The sequence below is a fragment of the Colius striatus genome, chromosome 5 (genome assembly GCF_028858725.1).
Source record: "Colius striatus isolate bColStr4 chromosome 5, bColStr4.1.hap1, whole genome shotgun sequence".
Lineage (NCBI taxonomy): Eukaryota > Metazoa > Chordata > Aves > Coliiformes > Coliidae > Colius > Colius striatus.
The window spans coordinates 16,821,711-16,844,897 of record NC_084763.1 but is presented as its reverse complement, the minus strand read 5'-3'; positions in this window follow the sequence as shown (position 1 = coordinate 16,844,897).

Sequence of the window (23,187 nt, the reverse complement as noted above, 5' to 3'; positions counted from 1 at the left end):
AGAAATTGAGATAACAGTAGTGGATGTTCTGTTTGTTCAGAGTGTTCAGAAAGACAGTATTTGGAGGGTAGCAGGGAACCCCAACTATACTGAACAAATAGGAATTAGTAATATTTATCATACCTTGCCCTTTTCTTCCTGTCAAAACTAGCTGTTTCTAACAGTGACCTACATGCTGAAGACCTTCAGATAGAGGAATGAATGCTTGTTTTAAAACCCTCTGTTATCAATAGGCTTATAGGAAAGCAAATTTCTCATTTAAAACAGTTGCTGTGCACTACATCCATACAGTCACAAAAGCAAGTATCAAATGCAAGTCTTTTTCTATGCTGCTCTCCTGTTGTTTTAGACCTGTTCTAAAGGTCTGCTGGATTTTATTGTGCAAAAAGAAGTAGGAGTGTGGCTAGTTGCTTTCCTTCCCTCCAGTTTAGCAGATTCTGGGGTATCTGCACTGAATCATAGAATCGTTTTGGCTGGAAAAGACCTTTAAGATCATCAAGTCCAACCACTAACCTCACACTACCAAGCCTACCACTAGTTCAGTTTCACCACTGAAACCAGACAACATGTCAGCACTCAGGCATAAGGAGCTGCTCTAATATGGGTTAGGTACCAGTGGCCTCTGGGCAATGGCTGCTGTATGCAAGCCACCTAATTTCCATGACTAAGATGTAGGTCTGCATCTGTGTGATGCTTGCTGGTGGTTGTGACAGATCGTCAAAGTCTCATAGTACACCATTTTAACATTTTTCATCTATTCCTGTGTCTGCCACCAGACTCATCCCATAACCTGAGAGGAAGATAGGATGATAAATTAGTAAGGACTTTTTGGTCTATGGATCAAATTCTCATTTGATGCATATCAGGTCTTTGAAGAGGATTTATGAGAGAGGAATAATCTAAAGTGGGTAGCTGATATGCCCCAGGATACAAAGAGTGTCCAAACAATCTTTCCATTACATACGTAATGTACATTTTTTTCTTTATCACCTCCCCTGAAAATAGGATAATCCAATCAGCAATAAAAGTTTTTTGATGTCATTGATTTGGCAGGCTAACGCATTGCCTAATTTCATGTTTCTTTCTGGGATGACAGAGAAAATGGCAAAAAGCCAACTTCAGAAGCAACTGATCTTGGCCAATATGTTAGACCCTCTCAATTGGACTTTGGACTAGAGGATAGCAGAAATTACTTTTTTGTTGCTGATGGATGATTTCTTAGTCATAGCTCATGGACAGATTTATTCCTGGCCTGACTAGAATATTTGACATTGTGAATAACGCATTGCAGCTGATATGCCTTGAAGATCTTGCAAAGATGTAAGCAAATGATATGGATTTAATCCAGCTTCAGTGACTGAACTGTAATGCATAACTGCAACTCTTCCCCCGCAATTCTTCTTTGTACAAATCCTGCCATATTCTATTCTCTCTCCTGTCTTGGGATAAACACTATGAGAAAATTAACTGTACCTTAGCATGTATAAGCATCTGTTCTTTACACCCAGCTCAGGAAATACAAAACACCTGACTATTCCTGCAGCTAAGCATAAAAAAACCCCAAAAACCTGTGCTGAAAAGTTTCAGACTAAAACCAGACTCTGACAGAATAAAAGGAACAGCGAGGAAAAGTAAATATTTTGAAGTCTAGATAATACATAGCATCATCAGTTGCCCGTGAAACTGTTCCAAGTATCCTGTAGTCTTCAAATGGAGTCTGCACTTTATTTTTTTTCCAATTTAGATCATGGATAATCAACTAGTGGTGACTCCCAAAATGATCCCTCCTTTCTATGGGAAGATAATATTTTGATAGTATTCCAATATATCCTTAGCTCAGGTTATTTTTTTTTTCAAATTGAAAATCTATTCACCTTCTTGGTGTCTGTTAAATATAGGATTAGGTAGTGAATCAAGTTTTGTAAAGTTTAAGGTGAAGAATATATATATATATGTACATTTTTTCATTACCAAAACCTACCATGGCATCAAGCATTCATCCAATGGGAGAAATTAATTTGGAGACAAAGTATTCAGATGTCCAGCTCCCAGTTTCTTAGAGATCAGACTTACCGTAAATCTTCTTTAAACTGATTTGAAGAATCCACCTATCCATAATAATAATTCCCCTAGTAAGAGGCCAGAGTTGTCCTGAACTGAGGAACAGAGAAAGAAAGAGTCTTATGAAGCTGAAAGTGTGGGCTGATGCACAGATTTATGGGACAGGCGAGAAACTGCAAAGGTGCTGCACAGAACTTTTTTATCCTACATGGGCTGTGAGGCTTTTTTTCCTGTTCTCATCTTCTTCTTTCAGAGTTAGATACTTAGCTGTGTGTTATTTATTACTTAAAAAGAAATGTAGATAACAGTATCTGGATAGGTCAGAAAAAAATGTAAGTAGCAGTATCTGGATAGGGTAAAACACCTCAAATAGCAGCAAAATTCTGTTAACTTCACCAGATCTAGGACTGCATATGACATCATGGCTTTATCCTGTGGATGTAAAGTCTTGATTGTAGTTTATAATGATTATTTATTAATGCTATCATTCATATTATATATTTCCTTGCCCTATACCATAAGGGTACCATAGAGTGATGCTATCGAAGCATAACAGATTCAACTAAGCAGACGTTTAAAATACATTTGGGTGATTTAAACATCTTAACTACATGATTATACTCTGAATCCTGAGTGAGGCTGAGACTGAAACCTTTGACTGAGATTGACCAAGGTGCTTACGTACCCCCCTCACTCCCCAGTTATGTGCCCTATAGTTAAGTGTTGGGTCTAGTATAAAAAGGCAAACGTCGAAGTGTATGAAAAACCAATGTAGGAGATTATATTAGTTTTAAACTGTAATGGAACAAAAACTTAGGCTGGTTCAAAATTATGTTAATTTTATGAATGAGCTTAACTGGAAGGTGGTTTATTTTTTTCCCCCCCCTCTGGCATGAACAAGGGATTTACTAGGGGACTAAAATGAGATGTCCTTCACACAACAGTTATATTTATCTTTCACTCTTGCATTACACTCATGCTCTACGTTGTCCCTCTTGTTGCAACAAACATTTCTCAGGAGCAAGGTGTGAAGTTTCCCACCTCTTGTGAAAAACTAAGCATTTTTTCAATAAACTTTAGTTATTATCAGGTGACATATAAGGAACAATTTCTATTACCACCAAATCCTAGAAGAGATTCGTTGTGAAAAGCTGTTCAAAGCCCAGGGTGAGCCTTTCAAAGGTATGTGCTTTTACAGGGAGTTGGATTCCTATCATCCCATGATGTGTCTTTGAAATTCTCCCCTGTGTGACTAAGACCATGTGTGCGACTGTGTGCCTAATTTGTGAGTAGTCATAATGATCATACAGTAATAGGCATGCAACTGAGTCTGCGTTTTGTTCATAAGTCCAAGTGCCTTTAGCTGAATTTTCAAAGAGTCTGACTTCTCACATCTCCTGCTACTTCAGTGGAGCTGTAGGTGCTCTGGGACTGAAAATCAAGCTACTGACATACTGAAAAATTAAAGCTGAGGTAGCAATGAGTCAATCACATATCTACTGTTCATTCTTAAGTCAGGCTTATGAACTGGGGCTTTCTGAGTTTAGGGGGGGCTGCTGACATACTCTTTCAGAAGATTTCTGGTTCAAGAATTTCCTTTTTTTGTCACCTAAATATTAGCCTTACATAATTAGTATTTTCTCTTCACAGGCCACTGCTCTCATTTTATTTATTGGTTTAGGCATCTGGTAACTACAGAGTTTGGTGGATGTTCTATTTTTTGTTCTTCGTACTGAATGTTTATGCACAACCCTTCTAATACAGGCTTAAGATGGTCTGTTGACTGAACCATGATTACATCCTCAAGGATAATACTCACTTTTAATACATAGAAACAAAAATGAATAAAACTTTCTATCCATCTTAGGCCAGCAGAAAGAGCTTTTTCCAGTAATGCATGTCACATTTTGTGAGTGTTCATATATGTTCACACTGATGCACGTGAATAACTCCATTAACTTGTTGCACGTACTGGCAGGTACAGTTAAACAGATATTTTCATGCTTGCAGGAAAAAGCACTTTCTTTGTATTTTTTTTTTCCAGTTCCAACCTTTATAAATCATGTAATACTTCAGAAACATCATGAGGTTGACTGAAAAAAAAAAGGGCTTTAAAACAAAAAGTGCATTCTTTTTATTTGCCTTCTGGTTTTTGATCTTTTATCTTCAGCTTAGTGATGTTCTCAAAACTCCTCTTTTCAATAACAAAGGCTAAGAGCATCTGGGTTTTTATTTTAAAACAAAAAATGGAATCCTTACATAAACATATCATTGAAGGAGCTGGGCTTTAAGAAAAACACCAAATCAAAAGACACAAAGTTATGAGCTAAAAGTAAAGGAGCCTTAGACAGAGAGCAAAGTAAAAGCATGAAAGAGATAGTATCTTTTCAGCAGTTCAAAGCTTAAAGGCACTGAAGTAAAGACCCTTGAAATCACGTGAGTTTTTAAGACAATGTAGTTTCAGCAGTCTCTCACCCTTGCAATGCTTAATTTAGACCCACTATCAAACAAGTCTGAACTTCACAAGAACAAGAATTTAATGTCCGGATTCTTGCAGGCACTAAAGGATTATTGATGAGTAGGTGGAGGAATTTTGTCTTGTTTGGCTATATATGTTGGCATTTTTCACTGCAATAGCTATAGCTGTTTGCAGTGCAATGCTGTCTGCAACCACGTCACTTGAAGATGAATTTTCCTGCCCTGCATTTGCCTTTGATTCTTGTAGAGCACTCATCGACTGTAAAGAAAACAGCAGTGCTTAAGCATAGTCTATTCAAGCATAATAAAAATGCGTTATTTTTAGCATTATTGTTAATATGAAATGTTCCACCAACCAGCTGAAATTATGCAAATCCTAGCACATGCGTTCCTCGCTAATCTGCACTCTTGGATGTACTCTTTACATTCATTTCATTTTATGAATGTCTTTCCAGCGTGCTTCCCTACAATAGGAGATTGAAAAGCCTGCAATTTTCTTCTTGCCTCATTCTCCCATTGGGTTTTGTTAGTATTTGAAAAAATAAATTGATGTCTTCTTTTTTTTCTTTTTTTTTAATCCAGATTGAGGAGAAAATCAACCTGCCAGCACAGATGAGTGGGGGGAAAAGGCAAGGCTCACAAACTGCAAAAGCTGAGTTCTTTAGATGACTTTTTGGTGACTCACTCTTTGCAGTAGAGGTAATTAGAGCAGTCTTGGAAGGAGCTCCAAAGGTCTGAGGAGTTTTACAATACCTTGGTCTCGAGCTAAAAGCTCAGAAACTCTGTTACCTTCACTGGTACCACACAAATATCTTGGGTTTTGGGACAATTTCCAGGTGAGAGGAAAAGGAAGAAGTGTTCTGATTGTCATGTGTTTTTGCATCCCTGTTAATCTATGGGAACAGGCTTTCACTGTCTTCTAGTGTCTTCATAGGCACAGCTCTGGGAGGGGTTTCTGTGTGGCCACAGTGTACCTGCTGCTGGAACTGTTCTCAGTTTTTTGCTATCTAGCATTTCCCTTGGGGAGATGGAGGATTTGTCCTAGAGGTGAGCAGTCTTGTTCCCTGGTTTAAATTCCCATGGTTAAATGACATTCTAAATCTTTGTTTTATCCTCACCTTGTAAGTTGCCTGTTGGAAAGCTTTTGTAGGAAACTCATTCAATTTTAAAAATTTATTTACACCTCTAGTTCACCTTGTCTCCCTATAAAGGTCTTTTCAAACCTGGTAACTTCAATAATTTGTTGTGTCTCTTCATTTTTGCTGAACTTGTGATTTCCAAATTGAATTGGTACATGGTTTATTTGCTGCTGCTGTTTTAGTTTTCCACAATGGAAGATAAAGCACACAGCAAGATAGGATTTTTTTTTCAAGCTTCTTCTGACTAAAATAATAAAGCATCTCCAGTTGCTGATAATCAAAAGCTGGCAACACATTTCATGTGAACCCTTCTGGGACAGAAATTATCCACCCTGTGTGTACTTATACACTGCCTAGCACCTTCAGGTCCTACTCACAAAACCTGATGGTCACTGGGATTTTTTATTACAAGATTCTTGCTTTGCCTCTTAAGCAAGAAGAGACATTCAGAGTTGTTGTCACTGTACACAAGAGGTTTCTTGCTTCTCTAGCAAATACAGATTTGCAGGTCTAGTGGCCTAGATACGTGGTCTTCCATATTGACCTAGAGCTCCAAGGAATGATAGGGGTTTATTTCTTAATTGCCTCAGTCAGTCCTGCATCCTAACTACTGTAGTTTTGCTTTTTTATTAATTTGCTCAGGACTTGATTCTGGTCTATGTTTTCTAACACTGTTTTCTTTAACAAATGGACCTTTCATTGAGCTACTTTTCAAAGGTGGCAAAAAGAAAGATCATTCTGTTATTAGTTTGAAAACTTCCCCAAACTGCCTTTTATTTTGCTAGTTTGGTACTTACCAGTCTTTTGTAAATATTAGGTATCAGCAGCTCACTTTTAGCTAATTCAAATGAGATGGTTTGATTGAGACTGATGAGTTGTATCTTGACCAGAGCACATTTGAATGCTTATTTTATGTATTCTGGCATTGGAACTACTTCCTCTGGTGTAATGGTTAACCATAACTGTTAACCCCATATACTAATAATATAATAACATGGTTGCTTTACAACCACAACTAATTTTTTCTATCCATTCCTTCTACCAATGATTTTGTGTTGTAAAACAATCTGTCCTGCTTCATTTGACGTGGTTTCTGGCTTCTTAATGTTTTGATAGAGTTGCCAAATGTTCCTGTTTAGAATTATTGCTGTTCACATGACCTCTGTCTCATACTGAGTATCTCTTCATATAAGTGGTGTTGCTCTGAATAACTTTCAGACTGGTCTAAACCAAGAGTTTAACTAATTATACTCTGAATTTTTGAAGGGGAGAGAGTATAATTAGATCTATCAAATACCTTATGAGTTGTTCAAAACAAAAAGATGTGTTAGATGACTTTTGGACAGTAGAAACTTAAGGATTCAGATCAAAATGAATGGAAGAATGACAGTTCACGTTTTGATGAATGTATGTTTGGGTTTAGGTAGAGTTCTAAAATGCTTCTTCCTCCCTAAGGTCCATCTTCTACTTTGGATCTCTTCATCAAATTCTGTTTGAAAGGATTAATCTTTCGCCTATATCCATTTAATGACTGATACAGTGGAGTCCAGATCACTGATTAGAGCATCCATATGGTATTGCTACACAAACAATAAATACCTCACACAAGCCGTGGACAAGATGCACTGGGAATAGCGTAAAACTGGCAGCAGTACTTCTTTGCTGGCATTGGTGCAATATTATATGTCCTCTTTTCACAAAGACACCTCCTGATAGCTGTTTCATATAACTTTAATAGGCAACTCAAAAATCTGCAAGACGAATACCTTAGTGTTGGCCAATCAGGGCTTTAACTTCCTACTCAGATGGCAAGGGATTTCCACTCAACTGGTATGAGATTTCTGGTTTTGCTGGGTACATTCCAGTCTTATGGATTTCCTCTGTGAGGTTTATATCCTTGTGGTAAATGTCGAGGCTACAAAAGCATATGCTTTTCAAAATGGGAATACACGCACGTTCAGCATAAGGCAATACATTTATTACAATCAGGTTCTCCCATTTCTGAATTACAAACAAAGAATTACTTTTTCCTTTGTTGTCTTGCCATGAATCATGCGAAATTGACGTCAAAGGAGTCATTCAAGGATTAATTTGATTGCCTATATACATGCAGAGAGAGAGCGAGAGAGAGAGAGAGATGTTTATCCTTAACATTTTCTCTCTGCCTTCACTGCCAGTGGGTAATACTGGATCATTCAAATAAGAATGGAAGACTTTCCCAAAAGAATCTTCTTTTTCTGAAAGATGGAAACCTCTTTTTTCCAAATATGAAATCAACATATGCCCTGAAACAAAGGTATGAAGTGTACTTAAAACACCACCAAATAAGTTCAGCAGTATTCATACTTGGTGTAATTTCCCTACAAGGAGAAAAATTCTTCTATACAGGAAAATTTCACCTCATAAGAGTCTTTTTCTGAAAACTATGATTTTTTTTTTGTTATGCAATGGGTGAAATACATGGATAGTTCTTTTTAGAAATTTCCTAATCTGAGGAGCTGAGTTGCCACAGGCTAATTATATATGATGCAAAACGTTTCCTATTGTCTTGTTCTGTCTATAAAATGGAAGCACAGTTCTTAACAAGAATCAGCAGCACATGGTGCTCTTTAGAAGTCAAAAACATTCCAGGAAATCTGACAATAGGACTGGAGAGATGAAATATGTTTCTAAAACACATTTTTATACTGGTGAGAGAGTGTCAGAGTAAAATTGTGAAAAGAAATACTAAAGAGAGGAGGTAAGGAGACTGAGGAGAGATCCTCTTTGAAGTGTCCTACATTTCACTGTAAATAGTAACACACACACTCCTTTTCCTGATCCCGTTTGCTATGTCTGGACTCTCAAGCAGAGGAGACACATGACGTTATCCTGACACACTAGCTGCAGCTTGGGAGAACTAAGGGATTGAGTTACCTCTGAACTCCTTTGATCCATGTGCCTTCCCCTGGAGAACTGGCACGTGCTCCAGGCCCAGGTCTCTCCCTCATGTGGGGCTGGAGGGTACTGTGGGGGATGCAGAGCTCCAGGCTTCTGCAGAGCATACCCACTTTTGTGAAGGACTTGCTCTCTTACCACAAAAGTTTTTTTGCTGCTGCTGCCATACATAGCACAGATATCAAATGCTTTAGGTGCCTTTAAAATGTAATCCAAATTCTCTTTCAAAAAGGAAGTCTAGAACAACTGTGGACTAGAACTGAAATGCACTCAATGGACAAGACTCCTGGCAACTACTGATTTGGTTTTGATACAAAGCAAATGGATGCTGAGAAAGAATTTAAAGGCAGCGAAGGAAAGCAATGCAATTTTTCCAAAGGGTCAAAATTGTGTGCCTCTGTCTTAAGAAATGTTGACAGATTTCAACACTCCAGGGGAAGGAGTGGTAGACAATGGATATAGCACAGAAAAAAACTTGTCTTAAGCAATAAATTAGAGCCCACCAAAACATGATTGCCTAGTGATGGTGTGTTGTAAGATCCAACAAAACTATGCCAGGAACTTTAGAAGTTAATCAATGCAATCTCTAAAGAGAGGATTTTAGTTGCACGCAGTTTTTTAGAATGTGTCTGTCTATGAGCAGACTAATATTTGGACGTGAGGAGTCATTTTCACACCATCAGATACTCATCCAAATCCACACAGCACACAGCATGCAGCACTGGAAGATGTGGATAACTTTCCCAATGGGAAAAGTTCCCAAATGGGTCTACTGTTCTGTAGAAGGCTGCTTTAACACTTGTGTTGTTGATGGATCCCTGGTCCCTAGCATGTGTCCTTTACCTGTCAAAATTATTCTGTCTTTTCACTACCACAGCTGTGCTGGTTAGTGGAAAGTGGGAAAGTGACTGTCCGTGGCTCAACTTGCTCCATTCTTCTGTTCCTCCATTTCCTCATGTGGAAGCAGATGCAAAGTTAAATTGCAGAGCATCAGAGTTACTGAAGAGCAAAGTGCTAAGGAAAGATTGTAATTGTTTCAGAGCAATGTTACCGTATGGTGGAGTGATGTTATGCCAAATATTTTTGCAGCATTTCTAAAGTGGGAACATAACTTTTCGAACAACTAGGAAGTGCTTACAAATTGTCTGATGTGAATTACTTTTCTTCATTTGGCAATATTTAGGAGAACTCAATGGTTTTGCTCGATTATAGCAGTTAATTTGATCTAATGCAATTGATGTAAATCATGTAGTTAGCCTGATTTATGTCAATTGTACCAGCAAAAATTTGTTTATAAACCAAGCCCAGAGTGTCTTTCTTAACACCAAAAGTATTTTTGTGACAACTGCTGCTGTGAATTAGAATACATATTGCCAGGCAAACAACATTTCAATTGTATTTTTGATTTCTTTATGGGCTCGGGTAGGGAAAAGACTCAAATTATTAATTACAGAAATGTGGCATTTTGTTGTAATTTCTTAGCAGATTTGGGAATTTCATTTTCAGGAAAAAATAAAACCTATTATGTTCAAAAGACATTTGAAGAAATAGAATGGTGTTTTCTCACTAATGCATTTCCAGTAAACATGGAGATTTAATGATTTTCAGAGATCTATAATTGTATGCTGACAGTTCCTCCACTGAGGGAAGACCGCTCTACTGACGAATAATTGTCCCACATGTAGATGATTCAGAATTCCTTTTGAAAGGGATTTTGTAGCTTCTGTGGGCATTTATTATGGCATTTAAAAATGTCATGTACCAGTCTTAAGGCAGTGTCATTCACTGGCTGGTTCTTCTCTCTCAGGATTCTCTTCTATTGAATCTGTAACAATTTCTCAGGGATCAATGAAATCACACCACTATAAAACTGCTGTGAAAGGAAAACCAGATCAGATGCATGCAAGTATTTTTACCTTATACATCTGTACTGTCATTAATGCAGATATTTTTACCTTATGCTTCTCTATTGTCATGAGTAAAGGTATGCTGTAAATATATGTTTTAAGTAGTTAACAAGAATGGCTGATTTTTGATTTGAAATGCTTTGAATACCACATTTTGTAATTGTTAGTTTAAGAATTGTTGGAAACCAGCATATGAACAAAACAGCTTAGGTTTCCTGTTACCTACTGCAGGTATATAGGTCTTTTGAGGGCCTCCAATAGCAACAACACACAGCATGCTCCCAGTCACACCTCTCCTTTCTGTATGCACAAAGCTGCCATATGTTTCTTCAATTTCTCTGTCAGCTTCACTGTTCTCACTCCTGTTAAATGCAGAGCCTGGAAGATAGATATGAAATGTCTCCAGAGCAGGGCAGATGTAGTAAATGTGACCCCCTTGGAGCAAAATTCATTACGTGCAAATGCTGCCCAGTGGCATAAATCAGCCCCTGTGGAGTTTGGGAGGAGAGTTTCACCCTCTCTAATCTCTGCCAACTCTAGTTAAGCTGAGAGTCAGTTACAACTTTGTCGTATACATGTGTTTCCTAAAGAAATGTGGTTTTGTTCTGGTTTGGGGTTTTTTTTGTGGGTTGACTGTGTCCCTTCCTATTGAATAGACCAAATCCAGATCTGCCATATGGACAAATTGAGTCATTTAGTTTCATGCATTCTTCAAACACTGTCTTCTTGCCATGCTGCCTCAGCGCCTTTCTCTGGGGAACTGTCACAAACCTCCAGCTAAGGCAAGTTAGGAAAGCAAAGTTGCTGGCAGGGCTAGTTCCTAGGGTTGTTAGTATCCCCGAAATCTGACTCTATCCAAAATCCTGATGATGCAGTGCATCTGGCTCAGGGCAAATACACACTTTATTATACATAACATAGCCATGATTACATTTTCCATTTGGTAAAGGCATAGCGTAGCTCTGAGTCCTCTAAAAATAGAGCCGTGATTCAAGTTGCAAACAAGATGGAAGGATTTCAAGTGACTGCATAACACATAGAGCAAGCAAAGTGAAATTAATAGGAAAAAGCTGGTTTGAGGACTAGGGCTGTGCTCTCTTTTTCTAAGCAAATGCTTAGCCGTGAAGCTGTGTAAATCAACAGTTCTACTGCTGCAAGTAGAAAGAGGCTGGTTTACTTAAAATGCAAGCTATTGCAGACTTTACCCTCTTGAAATGACAGAGCAAAGAAACAATTTTTCTTAACTCACTGACCCATTTGTTTACCTGCTGAGTTGCCAACTATGCATTTACAAAAGATATTTGCATTGGCTAGAAAATCAGTATGTGTGTATATATATATATATATATATATACACAGTATCCTCCTGGACCTTTTATTAGGAGAGACTGAGGCTATTTTAATTGCTAGTTTTGCACTTTCTGTCCCCTGTTACCCACAGCAACCTCACTGACCTCTGCAAAAGCCAATTTAAAATTTAATTGCAATTATTATTGTTTAGGCTAGGAGTAGGTTAATAGGGTGTTCTCCTTGGCTCTGGTGCATGGGTCCACTATGCCAAGTAGCATTTAATGGATAAATAGGAGCTGCATCTGGCAGGCCAGGTTATCAAAGCCTTTTAAAAGAACAGCAACATTAGTTCCACAGGGAGAATTACTTGGGGAGAGATGTGGTAGTTTGTCCAAGACTGCAGCACAATGCCCAATGCAGAACCATGAGAGAAAGTCTCAGGCTTGTTAAAGCAGAAAGATGCTCCTTAAAATCACTCCTGGTTTATACACTCAAGAGTTAAGGCATTAAACTCCTGGGGCTCTGAACTTCCAAGTCCCACTGAGGGATCTATCTGGGCTCCTTGTGTGATCTCAGGTGAGTCAGTCATTCCAGACCTCACATCTTTAAAAGGGAGGTATTAGCAATTCCCTAGTTTAGAGGTCTGAGGAGGTTAAATGAAGGTAGGAAAGAGAAAGGAGATGCTTAGGTGTTGTTATGGAGATGAAATCAGAACACAGGCTCAGTATGCTGTTTGCACCAGAAAAGTCTTTACTTCCTCCATAAGGTTTTGAGGTTTTAGACTGACCTATCCAGAGACGTGTCATTTTCCAAGGTCTGAGAAGAAGAAGGTTCCCTGCTCCTCTTACCATCTCCATTGTGTTAGTCAGCCACTATTGCCATCTCCCTTTAGCAACTCCAGATCCTGTAGAAGGAGATGGTACACTTAAGTAAAATGCATCTTTTATAAAGAGGAGTTTGTAATATAATATACAGAGGTAATTAATGTATCCTGTTATTAACAGCAAATATTATGATCTCTGCCTAACAAATATTTTAAAATAAGGTATGTGTTTCTAGAGTAGTAATTATTTGATTTTTCAGAAAGGTAAAACCCTATGCAAAGATTTGATGCTTACTTCAAACTTATATTCATGTATGCTGCTCTACATAAGTATTCAAATGTCATCAGTGTCCTTTTGGAGGTGTTATGTATTTTTTTAGCTTCTTCACTCAGTTCACAGTGTTTTTGGTGTTAAAACAATAAGAAAAGCAAAAATGTAGATATACTAATTAAGATATATGTTGTTTATTTCCTTACCAATGCACATGAATAAAAACTATGTGAATAGAAAAACTATGACAGGGAAGGAGGATAAAACCCCCAAACATAGAGCAAGGTACTACAGCATACACAAGGTTTCTCACTGTAACTTTATCAAGGTTCATCAGGTTTCTGATTTGTGCCAAGGCTGAGGTTATGACCAAGCCCAACTCCTCAGTGTTCTCATGGACCGGTACTGATCAGTCACAATTATTTGGTTTTTTTCTGTCCAACATATCCTTGTGACAACTCAGCTCCTGAGAGCCTCTGAGCTACCTGGAGTGCAATGCCTTGCTCTTTTGGCCCTCCATTGGTCCACTCCAACATGCTTATTATGTAGGCAGTCAAGAGGCAAACCAATCAATCTTCTGAAAGGTTAGGGTGCTAGCAGGTGTTGAGCCCAAGGACACCATCCGGAGCCTGTGAGGGTGGAGATTCCCACTGATTTGAAACTAGATGTATTCAGGCATCTGCCAAGAGTTCAGTGGTTTGCAGGGCTGCCTTTCTTCATTCCCAAAGAACCTGCAGGACTGTCCTGTAGAGCTTTTGTGTTGCTTTGTGCTGAATCTGGAGTTGGAATTGCTCATTGACTTATAGGGACATGGTAAATCCAGGGTAAAAACCACACCAAGTATGCTCCATTTTATCTAGTCATTTCCTGTCACTAACGGCAGATAATGATGGAATAATTTGTTACTGGTAGAGCTCTGAAGGATTGTAAATTCTCCTCATCTAGCTTAGCCCGTAGGTAGTTCATGGGAAAAGTACAAGAAATTTTCCAATGATTGTCTCTTTTCTCCTTTGTAAAGTATGTTGAACTCGATTCTGGGCTTGAAAGAAGTTACTTTTGAGGCCATGAAGAATAAGTTGTTGATACCCTAGAATCTTCTTAATTGCTATCCTGATCAATGACATGTCTGCTTAATTGGGATGATTGACAGGCAAGAAATCCTGCCCAATGCATTTCAATTACTCTTAGCAATGTATTAATGGCCTACCTGTGTTTAAATGGCACATCTCCTGTTGTTTTCTGCCATTGCAAGAGTTTCATAAGAGCTAGAAAGAGAGAGATGAACAGTTGAGGAGACATGTCCTACTTGTGCAGTCCCCTCCTTTGTTCTTGTTGTTCTCGTGCTTCTACATCGCTCAGCTTTATTCCAAATATTTAATACAAAATTATTTCTTGTACACTTACAGACAATTAATGAACTACAGTGGAGTATTTCACAGCACTATTCATTTCCCTTGGTCCCTGTTACCTGGAAGAATCACTTAATTGATTGGTTTCTGTTTGTGTTGGGTGCTTTGTGCTAACTGGAGTGTGCCATTACATGTAGTGTGTTCCTACAGTAGCTTCACACTTTGTTTTCTAATGGTATAAAAATGTGTAATTGGACAAGCCTGTGGTCTTACTGTTGGGAAAGAATACTAATAAGGTATATTAGTGTTCTCTTCTTATTAGGGGAGCTTGTTTAAAAAACGTCAGTGTTTTAATGATGAAAGACATAGTTGTCTAGAAAAAAAAAGTAAAAATGCATTTCATTTTAATTAGCCCTAATTAGAAGAGTAATAGATTTTAAGGACAGAAGGAGTCATTGTAATCTTTAGGGCTAGTGCCACAGGATGTAGGCACATAAAACAAAACAGATCCAGCCTCTGATGGTACATCAATGTGCATACAGCATGTATCTATTTCTTATTGGCCGTTTAGACCCATGCTGCTGTCAAGAGGGAGGATGTGCTTCTCCCCTCTTAAGACAGACATCTAAAACTATCTGAAACAGTTTAAGTCAACTGTGTCCTAAAGGCACTTAGACTAAAAAGGTCCATAGAGTAAAAAGGGAGTTGTGAGTAATTTGGTCAGTATGGTGGATGTCAAAATATAGATTAGATGAATCCCACTGTGTCTTGTATATCTCATGAAATAGTGAAATAAAGAATCTTTCAACAGTCACTGCCTTAGCCTGGAGGTATCAGAACAAAGTATTTTGTCACTGAGACTTCCCAGTGCTGCTGTTCTCTCTGGAGTGTACAGCCAGAGATGCCCTCGTCTGATTGAGCATTCCAAAACTGAGGCAGTGGAAAGCCTTCAGTGAGGACAAGCACCCTGACTGTCTGCTGCAGGTCCTTTGGAGCGAAGCTGAGTGAGAAGTGATGTGGAAGTACATGCAGTTAGCTCCTGTACTTGAGTAAACAGGAATTAGGATTATAAGGAGCACCATGAAACATCCACAGATAAGACAGAGCTCTTCAGCTCTTTGCTCATATGGGCTCACATGACTCGGTCCTTCACAGAAACATAGAACAGTTTGGATTGGAAGGGTTTTTTAAAGGTCATCTTGTCCAACCCCCATGCCATGGTCAGAGGAATCTTTATCTAGATCAGGTTGCTCAGAGCCCTGTCCAAAAATCAGGGGAAAAAAGCAAGTTTAGGGCCTCTGGAAGAAGGGGCAGACCACTCACAATGAGTACAGGAACATTGTTTGGTTATGTAGGGAGTTAATTGGAAGGTCAAAATCCCAGCTAGGAGTCAAACTGGGTTTAGAGGTTAAAGAAAAGTTAAGAAGAGGTATAAGAAAAATTTCTATAAATACATAAACAACAAAAGACCAGAGAGAGCCTCAATTCCCTATTAGATCCAGAAGGAAATTTGGTATTAAAAGATGAGGATAAGGCTAAGATGCTTAATGCCTTCTTTGCCTCTGTCTGTAGCATATTTCATACGAGGAACAGCTGAGGGATCTGGGGCTGTTTAGCCTGGAGAAAAGAAGGCTCAGGGGAGACCTTACTGCTATCTACAACTACCTGAAAGGAAATCGTAGTGAGATGGGGGTCAGTCTGTTTTCCCTAGTAACAATAGAGCAAGAGGAAACATCCTCAAGTTGCACCAGGGGAGGTTCAGGCTGGATATGACAGGGAATTTCTTTACTGCAAGGGTTGTCAGGCATTGGAACAGCTGCCCAGGGAGATGGTTGGGTCACTGTCCCTGGAGGCATTTAAGAGACAGTTGGATGTTGTACTTAGGGAAACAGTCTAGTGGTTGATAGGACTGGGACAAAGAATGGACTTGATGATCTCAAAGGTCTCTTCCAGCTGAAAGGATTCTATGATTCCATGATTCTGTGATAGTCCAACCCCTCTGCTATGGGCAGAGACATCTTCAGCTAGATCAGGTTGCTCAGAGCCCTGTCCAAACTGACCTTGAATATTTACAGGGGTGAGGCTTCTACTACCTCTCTGGGCAATTTGTGCCAGTATTTCAGCACTCTCATCATAAAAATTTCTTCCTTATAGCTATTTCACCAGGAGGCATTTGTGGCTGTTGTCTTTTTAACTCACCAGAGAAGGAAAGAGAGCTGTTTTCCTTACAAATCCTTATTGGTCAGGAGCAGTTTCAAACATATTACTTTTTTCCAGTAGGAAAATTTAAATCAGTTGCTGTCTCAGTCTGGTTTCATTCAAACCCCACTGTCCTACATTTGAGAAGACTGCCCTAATCTCAAGGCTATTGTAAAAAAAGGTTGCTGTGTCACTAGTACTTGAAAATTCATCCCTGCTTTTCTCATTCTCTGTAGTTTCAAATCCAAACCACAGAGTAGTTTAGTTTGTGCAAGAGAGGAAAGGTGCTCTTTCTTTTTCCTCTGCCATCAATCCAGCTTAGCAGGGGAGCCTGTGTCTGGTTCTCGCACTTGTTATGTATTCACAGAAAGAAGAGTGTCAGCATTGCATTCTTCTTAGCATTGTCCAGTTGCTTGTTCTAGGTATATCATCTGAGTACAGATTTTTTGGACTGCCTCTTTGGAGTGTATATATCGATTTATGAACTGGGATCGTATATATAAATTCAGTGTTTGGATTCAACCTGGCAGAAGGAAGGGACATCAGGTGTAGGATTTGCAGATCTCAATTGGGAAGTCCTGATGTCTTCTTTTTTTGGTGTCACATCCTTGCTCTAATATTCATTCCATCATGATTCTTAATAAACTTGCAACTAAATCATCTATGCCACATTTCCAGGTTTCCCTTACCTGGAAGCTCTGTGTTTGCTGTACAGTAATGAATTTGACATAGGCTATTTTGGCTTGATTAAATTCTGCTTTTGGAAATCTTTATCCCATGTGACTACCTACTGATGTACTGTGTAAGTACAGAAAGCAATGATCAGGTGACTACTTAGCTTTTCTTTGGTAAGTAATAGACCACATCCCTTAGATCATAAGCTTTATAGTAACAGATAACAACTCTGGTATATATTGTTCATAAATACAGCCTCAAACGTTTGCAAGTAGAAAAAAACAGATTGATCCTTTATTAGAGATGTTCATTTCTGTGCATCTATTTCATGCATCTTTGTTTCTGTTTTTCCTCTTACTGATGCATATTGTGAGATATGTTGTAGTGTAAATTGTGATGAACAGGCAAATGAACCATTTTCACAGCAATTACATACATGTAAAGTGGGCTTTTTATGCTGTATATTAAATCTCTAGAGAACTGTAAAGATGGACTGTAAGATTTCTACCTTTGCTTCACAGCTTTGCAGCCTTAGTCTTATTATTGTCTTTATATGTATAATCACTACCCCAGGGATAACCTTCCTTCCAAGTAACAGTTTGTAGTTGCTGAAACTGTATTTTTAAGAAAATCTTTCTTTTCCTGACAGTTACTCCAGAGAGCAAAGAGAAAAGGACAAGTGTTTTCTCAGATGTTGGTTTGGTGACAAGGGCAGGAGACTGAGTAGGCTGGAGTATTAATATGCTTTTTTAGTGGAACAGAGGAGAAAAATGAATAGTGATATGTAAGAGGAGTTAGAAATACAGGAGGAAATCATGTAGATGTGTAGAAGACAGGACAAAAGGAACAGGGATGAAGACAAGTTAGCAGTGACACTGTAGGGAGGTAGACAGTAGGAACCAATGGTGATTTGCTTGGAGGAAAGATCGGGACACAGCAAGGGCTGGGGCCTGAGGACAACGTGGGCTCCCAGAGGTGGTAGGGCAGGGCCTGGCAACCAGGGCCCGTGTCACACTGCTGTCCAGGGCCAGGGCAGCCAGGGGGTACCGGGTGCAGCCCCAGTCCTGGACGTCAGGCTCCTCCCCAAGGATGGGGGTAGGTTGCAGCTGCTACAGGCTGTCCCCTGGAGTATATGTGCCATGCTAACTAGGAGAGTTATGAGAGTAAAGCAATCCATGCAACAAATGAATTTGATTTTGCTTGTCCATTCCTTGTCCAGAACTGATGCTGTGCCAGGAGACATGTAGGGACCGCAGAGTGAGTAACTCCAGAGGTGGACACTGGTCACTGTTGGGACAGAAGAGCAGAAAGACAACTTCCCAGAAACAGAGGAATAGAGTGATCAGGCACAAAATCTTTGGATTCACTTTTTTTTCCCCTATAGTGTTACAGTGACAAAAGCAGCAACTTCTTTTTCTTGGACCCTCTATATGAAAAGCATTAGGTTACATGGGTTGGACATGTAAAATAAATGTAAGTTACCAGAATCACAGAATATTAAGGGTTGGAAGGGACTGCGAGAGATCATCTAGTCCAACCCTCCTGCTGGAGCAGGCCACCTAGAATAGGTAATAGTAACAGATGTGCAGCAAAAGATCTTCTAGTAAGCTTCTAGTAAGAAAGACAAGTGAAGGTGTGTGGGGAGATGAATGAGGACCTGTGGACTAGAGTGTGTGTGTGGATGTGGTTTGTCTGCCTAATGCACAAAGGAGGGCATCTTCAGCTATGTCTTTTGATTATCTTCCCTCCGAGGAATAGGATGGTGCTTCAAGTAGACTTTTGATGGCTGGCTTCATGAATAATGCTAATTTTATCATAATACAAAAAGTTTAAAACTTTAGCTTTTGTACAGTATGAAATGAATGAACAGTACATCAGAAACATCTGTCAGGTTATAGAATAAAGGCTTAATTAGCATTTTTGTGTGGTGTGGAATAATTCATGCTGGGACATCAAAATTTGTCTTCTCAAATGTATGGGAAAAACACATTTTCTGGTCTTTCTTGTTGCTCTCAATAGACTGGTTCAGGCTAGGGGGAGGGAGAAAACAGAGTTGTACCACGTTAGCACCAATGGAAATCTGCAGGGTGCAATGCAGTAGTATGAGCATCTTCAAAGCATGTTACAAATAAGAATTAATACGCTGATATTTCACAGGGATTCTGTGACCAGGGTAATGCTGGAGTCCTATTGAGAGTTCAAGGGTTTGATTTTCAAATGCACTTAAATGACTTTGCAGCACAAAAACCTGCCAGGATGTATATTTTTATCAGTGAGGCCATGTTACAAAATTGGAACAAATAGTTGGAAATCCCTAAATGAAGGTTGAATACTTGAAAAAACACCAAAACAAAACCCTTTTCCAGAAACTGTTAGCTTTATAAATTTCTAAGTGAAATCCTATGGGCTTATGTCACATGAGAAGTCATATTAGAACAACAGAATGGTCCCTTTCACCTTAAAATGAATGTGAAAAGCATTGTAAGCCGCTCTTAAGTCTCTGGACTTAAGTCTGGACAGTTAATCTTCCGCTGTAGGGTCTAAGGAGCATCATGTAGCATATTTGTATTATATCTTGGCTCCATCATGGTAGAGAAGTTTAAGAAAATGTAATCAATAATTTATTAACCCCTTGGTCCCAGTTTTATTCTCCCTGCCTTTTATATACTATAGACACACAGAAGATTTTAATTGACTCAATTATAAGTATGATAGGATGAATTAATAGGATTTATATGTTTTGTATATACTTCATAAATTCTGAAGCACTATAATGCATTGGAGTAAATAGATAAATTATATGAAGAAGCTGTTGAATTGAATAACAGAAAGAATAACAGGAAAACAGTAATTGTAAAACCTATAAACTCCATTAATACATGCCCGTCCTTTATTAATTTATAATAATAATGTAGTGGATAAATCAATGAAGGATATTGCAACAATAGGTGATTTAAAATGTTCTCTTCTAGCAAGATTTCTCACAACCTTAGTTCCACACACTGAGTGAATTAAAGACGGAGTCAATCAGATGCCATTCTATGTAACAGCAAACTGATTTTGAGTGGAGATGTATTAGTGTAATTGGGAGCAGAATTTGGCCCTGAGCTCTCAGTTTCCATGCAAGGAAGGAGAGGGGAGAGGAAGAGATACTCCTCAGATTTTCCCATAGTTTTCTAATTTGAAACTTGCACAGAATGAAACACTGAACCCAAGCCTCTGTATCAACAGCTGCATACATAATGCATAAGCTATTAAGCGTTATGAGGAGTGCTATGCTTGTTGGGTAGCTGCAGAATAACATGGCTAACAGATGTTGTGCTTCTAAAGCAGTTGAACTCCTGAGTGTGCTTTTATCTTCTGATCTGCAGCGTACCGTGGCTCCCTCACTAGTGCATACACAAGGCAGTCAGATTAGCGTTAATTAGAGAGAGGCTTTGCTCGTTTTTCATTGCCAGCTTCAATTTTGGGGAAAGTAAATGCTTCTCTCCTTTACGATTTCAAATAAGGGCATTTTAGGATATGTACGTATGGGGAGGATTAGGCATCAATCAGTGATGTTTATGCTTAAATTGTCTGTTGCAGGTCTGGAAGTTCAGTATTGAAGTCCCAAAGAGTACAACGGCTGGCGGGGAGGATGGGGAAGGCAGGGCCAGGCTTGGTGCTGACTGTAGGACAGAGGTCCTAAGGTGAAAGCCAGAGGAGCTGAGGAGCCATGACATTTTGTGACATGGGTTTGTGAGGAGAAGCATTAGCTGATTATTCCTTCTAGGACACTACTGAGCTTTATTAAAGCATTTTGCATTGCTGCTTGTAATGAGAAAGGAAAGGGAGCTCTCTCCACCTTCTGACCTCCCTCCCTCAAGCACCAATGCAAGAGAGGATTTATTGCTTCATTAGCAGCGTGATCACGCTTTACAATGAGTATAAAAGTATTGGCTTACTGGGTTATTTAGGGAATGACTCTTCCCCCAGCTATCTCCCTCTCCCACTGCCACCACACCCCCATTTTATTTCATATCTTTTTGCCATTTACCCATCACAATCAAAATATCATTGTTTCTCTTTTTGTAGTAATAGGACATTGGCAACAGAACAAATATTTTTAGGTTGACAGTATGTCAAGAAATTGTAATGTGGGCAGGGTAATTTGAAATCAAAGCAAAACCAAATTCCACTCATTCTTCACATTCACAGGCAGACTGAGACATCTTTTGCAGTGGGCTTAGAGATCATTCCCAGACAAAGGGAGTAAGTTCCCAGATGGTGAAGGCTATGCTGTCTCCACCAATTGTACTTGTTTTTTCCCCCCCACAATTTTATATTTCCTGTTGTTAATACGGCAAGGCCTCTGCACTGTCTGCATTTACCTTCCTCTCTTCTTAATTACCCCGTACAATAGTATTTTATCAAATGGCACAGGTTCACTTTATCTAATGTCTTCCTGAATATATCAATGATGGAAAAGAACTTTTGCTTTTGCAAAGCAGTAATTGTGGTAGGCTTGTGAATGTTGCTTTCCTCTATCATTAATTTCAATCATGTCCTGTTAGATTTCCGCAGCAGCTGTCCAGCGGTGAGGCTCTGTAGGCCACCATGCTTTAGCACTTCAAATTGTGGTTATGTTTAGAAGGGCGAATTCTTATTCAGCTTGTCTGCAGCCTGTGTACTTTGAGTCATATTTGCTTACTTTACTGACACAAATACATTTTTATTACTACTACCATCACAGGGCCAATTTACCTTCAAGCTGCAGGGTTACCTGTAATCTCATGTAGCCTCAACAACATTGTCAGCAATACTTTAATTGTAGTTGATATTTTGGCCCTGATGCTTGGAACAAACTCAGCTTGGCCTCCATCCACAAAAAAATAGTTGTAACAGTGTATTTTTTTTTTTTTTTTAGGTGTTAGGAGGCATTTCACCACTTGGTACTTGTTGGTTTTGTCACAAGTGAACAGTCTTTGATACCATCAGAGCAGCAGTCAGAGAAGCTAGGGTTCAAGACACTTCTTTGGTGAACCTCAGGGGTATTCAGTAGATGCATATGCTCACTCTCTGAAGTGTCTTCAGAGGCAACATCCTTATTGGACTCGCTCCATTTTTATGAGCTGAATACTCTGAGACGCCTACCTATTTCTCTGTTTTTTCTCTTGGACTTGTAAGACTGCTCTGCAGATAGAATTTTGCTATCAAAAGGTACGATGTGTGTTTTGGCTCTGGAATTGGTACTCGTTTTGGCTCTGTAATAATGAATGGAATTACTTTTAGCATTCAGACAGGCTAATTTAACAATAGTATTGCAGTTTAACAAATTAACACTTCAATTTGTCATTTCTGCCACCTCCTAGGGAAGGGCTTGCTCTGAAGGATACTACAGTTAGCAGTGCCAGCAGGCACCACAATTATCAGTAGTAACAATTCCTGACTCCTTGCAATTTTGAAATGGTGCAAGCATCAGTACCAGCATGTTTTTCATGGTATGGAACAGCTGCATTACATGCACTCATGCCGGGGTACATTCTTGCTATAGAGGAAGGAATAACCAGGGCATTGCAGAACTTTTCTGCTGTTGATATTTGTACTGAGCGTGAGTACTATTCTCATCTTTATTACAGCACCAGTAAAACTATGGCTGCCTCTCCCTTTGGTTTATAGGACCCTCCTTTTGCACCCAGGTCTCTACACAAAGAAATAAGGTGTGCCAAAGGTTCTTTGCTGTCTCTGAAGCCAAGTGTTGTTGCACAGTATGTGTGCACATTGTAAAACTGTCTTGACCCTCAAAAATTGGTAACCTGGTTGAAACATCCTATGAGGAACATGATGCCACTGACTAAGGTAGCACACAGAATAGCCAATGGTGGGCAAATGTTGGAGTGCATGAGCTGGTCATGTTATTTTAGCAACACAGAGGTAGTGCTTGACAGTAAATAATCCTTGTTTTTGGTATCTTGGCCCGTATCTGGTACACATCAAGACAGCTCTTGTTCTGAACACTAAACCAAAAACTTTAGAACCAACAGGGCTGAGGCAGTGGTCTTTATTGTGTTCCTTCACT